Consider the following 6,000-nt stretch of genomic DNA (forward strand, 5'->3'; position numbering starts at 1 on the left):
CATAAGGACTACATTTAGGCTTTTTCTGAATGTTGGAGGAAAAGGTGACAGACAACATTATCATATTATTCTATGTTCTGGTTATTTATTTAGAGCCTGTTGGTGAATAACATTACTGAGATTCACACAAGAAACGTTATCACATACATGTAGTAATGTAAAAGTATGATTACAATTGAGATTGTTACTGTTGGGGACTTAATAGTGGTACTTCCATTCATTATTTTGCATAATGCATAATCTTTTTTTTTTTTCTTCTTTTTTTTGGCAAGAATTTAAAAGCAGTCCAACATGAAAAATGTAACGAGTTATTCTCTCTGTCATTGAATGCAGGTTGAAGGCGTGTTTACGGACAGTCAATGACACAGCCTCCAGGGTGGTTGGTCAGGCGTTCTTCAATGTCATAGAGGCTCCATGCTTTGAGTTTGCTTATGAAGATCAGTGTGTGGAGCGCCACTGGTACGGGGTGTAAGTATTAAACATTCTTGAACTAAGTGGCTTTGCAGCATAGCTGAACTGCATTACATTCTACAAGTTCCATACATTGACCACCCCTCCTCCCAATCTCCCTTCTCTTTTGCAGATGCAAAAAGTACGAGAAGCTGCCAGTCGTTGTGCTTAGAGAGTCTGTCCCGTACGACTTTGGCGGCATCCCTGTGATTGACGTCCTGACCGTGGCGCCGTCGAAACCAAATAGTTTGGACGAAAGCACAGGGCATGAGAGCCCCGAGGGTGTGACACAGCCAACGGTGGCCAGCTCCCAGGCCGGAGGCCCAGAGGAGCCCTCGCTCACTAATGTGGTGACAGCTGCCGAGGACTTCATCAAGGTGCTCGCTACCGTCTCCACCTCTCAGAGCTCGGCTGCCGACACCACCAAAGGCGAGACGCAAACGTCCGAGAAGAAAAAGAGGAAGAATGAGGGGAAGAGGAAGAAAAAGCCCAGAGGTCGTAAAGGAAGGGGGAAATTTAGAAAGAGAAAGCAGAAAGTAGACTCAGATACAAAAGTACAGGAAGGAGTCGCACCCAGTCCCGCTGGTAACAAAGCAGAGGATGTCATTGACAAGAGTAACTTCATTCATGATGAAGCCAAAAATGACCTGATGGGTAGAAAGATGGACAGTTTCACTGATAGTGCATTCGATCAGGGTGGGAAACATGAACCCTCTAATGATGTCATGAAGGATGAGCCAATAAAGGAGACCACTGACACTTCTGTCATCTCACCTACTATCTTGAAGGTGCCAATAGTGCAAAGAAATAGAGTAGTAACAGAGAGTAAAGAAGTAGCATTTGTATCCTCAACTGCCAGCAGAGCTACTCTGACCATGCCTAAAACTAAATCCCAAAGGTCAAAAAAGAGTGAGGCCAAGAGAAGAAATAACAACACTACTCCAGAGATTGTACTGAATGTTTCTCGGAAAGAGAAATCCCACTCCCATACAACAGGAGACTTAAGTTACGCCTCTGTTCCTATAGCTATTACCATATCTCCAACAGTCCAGCATGAGCAGCAGTTAAAAAGCCACATTGACGAGGGACCTGTTGTGGCCGTTGCCAGTGCCCCCATTGTCATCCTTAAAACCCAAAGGAGCGGGTCAAAGGAGTCAGCTGAAGGGGAGGGGAGCAAAATCAGGAGCAGAATCAGCAACACTGGTCCTATTGTGGAGCTCACACTCAGAAATTCCATTGTGGAGGATCAGAAAGCGATCACTGCCACTGGTGCTCCAACTACCCTTTCTATTCCTCAAGCCATAGAGAAGCAGGTTTCACAGGGACCATCAGACGTTTATGGAACAAGAACATCAGTTCGCACATCAGATATGTCCTCTTCCTTCAGTGTTTTTAAAACCAAAAGGTCAAAAGACAGAGGGCAAAGGAAGAGAAGGGGCAAGATAGTACTACCTCTTTCATATGAAAGCCCAACCTCCCAGAATACCTCGGAGGATTTAGCTCCTGTTCTCGCTACCCCCGTGAACACTGATTTGCTGAGTAGCCCTACAACAACTACAGGGATTAGTAAACCTACTGAGTGGCCTGTGTTAGAAGTACTGACTCCCTATACTGATAAGTGGCTTTTCAGTGCTGTTACTGACAGCCCTGATGTTACCCATAAAAGACATGGGACAAAAGGTAGAAAGGTAAGAAAACCAATAAAAAACGTCATGCCCAGAGATCACGTTGGTATCCATAACAATGAACCTGCACATGAAACAATGACTTTAGCGATACCCCAAACCGCAGAAATCTTATCCAAAGTTGATGAGGTGGAAGAGCTGGCTTCTCAGAATTCTGAAAACACCAAGCAGTACATGTCCACCCCAATAACTACATTAATGAGTCCAATGCAGCTGTCTATACAGAGAGCAAAAGAGCAATTTAGTAGGAAAAGACGAAGGAAAACAGAACTCTCTCTGAGGCAACATTAACACTTTGATACAAGCATAGCATGATAGGGTAATATTAAGTGCTCTAAACTGTATGTTCATCCTCTAACTCTTGATTATCACTTGCTTCATGGAGAATTAAATACATAAACATTTTACAGTAATCTTTTCTTAAACCATATAAAACAGCATTGACAATAATCATGTCATTTGATTGTGAAATGCCAAATCATGTTTTGTAACTTTTATGCACAATAAAGAAAAATATGAATGAGTTTTTAGTATATGAAATGTATGACTGCAAAAATAATTTCAAACATTAGACTCCTTCTCATTATTATTAAGAAAAGACATGTATACATTTAATGTCAATTTACATACTCCTGCCATAATCATTATTTTAATGTTATATCTAGGAGGTACAGAGTACTGCATTTAAAAACAGATACACAGCATTTTCAAATGTTATTTTACTAATTATATTGTAGGCATAATCCTAACAAGAAATATTTAATCATAATTGGGACATCTGTACTTTGTAAATACAAAGGATATTTATTCATCAGCTTAACCTAACCTGCTTAGCTTGACATTGTTCAAGTCTTTCCATATACTGTATGCACTGAATCCGTGCCAAGAAAACCTAGCTAGCATTCCAGGAGACTAGGGCCTAGCTTGTACCCCGCAATGCGATTTAAGGCAGTGTGGAAGGGGGTCACATTCTCAGGAAAGGATTTGTGTGATGACTCTGCACATTATTCTCACCCCTTTAAATGAGGGTTGTAACATCCAGTGCAGAGGCCGAAATCCCAAGTCAGCTGATTCTCACATGCTCGCACCAAGACCATTTTGTCTGGATGAGTTTGACAGAATATGGATGCCCAAATATTAAAACTGCTCTAGGGTGGGTTGAGTGTGAGGGGAGATTTGTGCATACCGGTATATACCAGAAGATTATCCCTGTAAGTATTTCAGTAGTACTGTAAACAGTGAGAATGATCTGAACGCAAGGGGGGACACTACTGTAAGTTACACAACCTACTGTAAGTTACACAAGTGGTTCAATCCATTTTGCTGGTGGGAATTGAAATGTTGAAGAAATGTTTAATTCCAGCATAGATGTGTGTCTATAAACCCATATCTACCCAGAACTTACCATCCTCATGAAATAACGGATCAAGGTTTTGACAGTCAAATTTAGCTGATCATAGAATAGGTTACCTAATGTTAACACCTGTGACATTAATCAATAAAAGACGAATACACAAATCACTCCTGGTCTGGTTTAAAGTTTACAAACACCAGAGAACACGTCTTAGCACCTGAAGAGTGTCTCAGTATATTTAGTCATTTCAAACACAATGTAAAATCTATCAACAGTCTATGAGTGAATATAAGTACAATCTGTCAACAGTTAAACCTTAAGTTAAGCAATATAGCCTACATCCTAGAGCAGTGGTTCCCAAACCTTTTAGCCCGTGACCCAAAAGAGAGATTAGACGTTTGCCGGGGACCCAAACTAGTGAAAACAGCAGATCTACATGCTCAAGCTTGTAGATCTGCTATTTTCACTGCTTCTTTAAACATTTGTTTTCTAATTCATGGAATTTCTTCGATTTTTCTTTTATTTCTTTGTGAAATTACCAAAAGAAAAAATCTGTCTGGGACTACCACAAGCTCTAGGAAGGTCACACAAGTGCACACAGTTTTCATTCATAAAATCGCAATGACACTAAAAGATGTTCTTTTCTCAAAGTCGTTTTATTTAGTTTGTATTACTTGACACACAGAATGCATTCTAAAAGACAAATATGGAAAGTGTTGTGGACATATGCAGTTTGAGGGTAGATTGACAGTAACAACTATGTATGAATTAATAACCCCCTATCTAACATGTACAGTAGTGTTTTTTCAGGAGCTTGTTTATAATCCAGTCAACAATACCGAATTGGTTTAAATGCAGGTGCTTCCTCTTTTTTCCAATGAGTTAAAATCAGCTTCTTTGCTGTAATCAGAATGCATGTCCATTGGATAATTCATTCTGATTCTCTATTATGCGTTTCGTCACTGAGCAGTAGGGGTGGGAGGGTATGAAGGGGTTGTTTTGATGACATATTGTATTTTATTTCTTGTTGTTTTCAGCTCTTTCCTTTTCTTTCTTTATTATATATGCTAAAACAGAAAATTGTTAATCTTATAACTGATACATCCTGTTGTTGATAATCTGTTGGCAATAAAACCTATTTGACAAAAAAAACATTCACAAAAAAAAAAAAAAAAAAAAAAAAAACAATACCGAATTGGTCCTCGAGGCTTATAAAAAGGCTAAAAGCTTGCCTTTTTAACCCTTATTAAAGGCAATGTTCATTTAAATTCAAATGTCTAATTCATTCATTGTTTTTATTGCATGCATTTGATGATCATAAGATTAAAGTCTGATTCTAACAAAACATGCCGTTACTATAATGGACCTTGTATTTTATGCAGAATACAAGCACATCTGGTTGAAAATTACAGGTACTGCAACAAGCATTACATCAACAAGTAGTGGGATATGATGCTCATGTATACATTTTCAGTATAAGGCCATGTGCAATAACAGGTGGATAAAAGGATGACATTTGTACATTAAGAATATGTTTGAATAGGTAACGTATTTGTATGTCAGTAGAGTATGGGAGGACCTTTTTGTCATTTTGGCTTGTTTAAAACAAAGTGCATTAACTTCTTTCTACGAAAGGAACATCAACAAAGGTCTACCGGTATTTTATTTTAGATAATTTGAGACAGCTTATATAAACGTAATTTAATAAAGCTTATTCAGATGAAATAGGCCTGTGCACTGCATTCATCTTTAGATTAAATTTCTGATAAATATCATAACAGTAGTGAAATAATATGTTAAACGCTACATTGCTGATGTTTTAGGGAAACCGTTACAGTAGTTCACCACACTCCGCAGCACAACCAACACTGTGAAAACCATTGTTTCTGAACAATTCACCTCCCAATTATGCTGTAAGAGCAAAAGTGGCCACCCTGTATGGTCAAATTTGCATTGGTTAATATCAAGAGCACAGCTCTGACTTCCAGTGTTATCATTTGCTACCACTGCAATTGAAAACGTGACCTACTGTACATTCACAGCAATTTCATCCGGAGATGCTGTTGCATTAGACATACAACAGTTAGACCTTTGTCCTCAACATTGTTTAATGTGTTTACTGTATTTTTCAATATGCCTCCTTTTATACTGTACAAATAAATATTGACAGAAAAAGTTAGATGAAAGAAAACCATCTTTTCATGTCATTTTTCAAACCCTGCAACTGGGGGTAAAGTGAGTGCCCAATGATAGTTTGATAAAGTTTCATGGTGGTGTCAAATCTATCAGCACTAAAAAGAAATCTGACACAATCTCACATACCTAGACTGTATGTTGGTAAACAGAACGTTATTTCTCTTTCTAACATCTGACGGAGCCATGTCACTTCAGAGTGGCCCAACAATTGGTTAAACTAAGGATTTTACTGTGTATCCATTTAACCACTCACCAAAATATATAGTTTGACATTTTACGGACCCCATTTGGTTCTATTTGGCTTACTGTGTAACT

The sequence above is a fragment of the Nannobrachium achirus genome, assembly GCF_963921795.1.
Source record: "Nannobrachium achirus genome assembly, chromosome: 8".
In the NCBI taxonomy this organism is placed as follows: Eukaryota; Metazoa; Chordata; class Actinopteri; order Myctophiformes; family Myctophidae; genus Nannobrachium; species Nannobrachium achirus.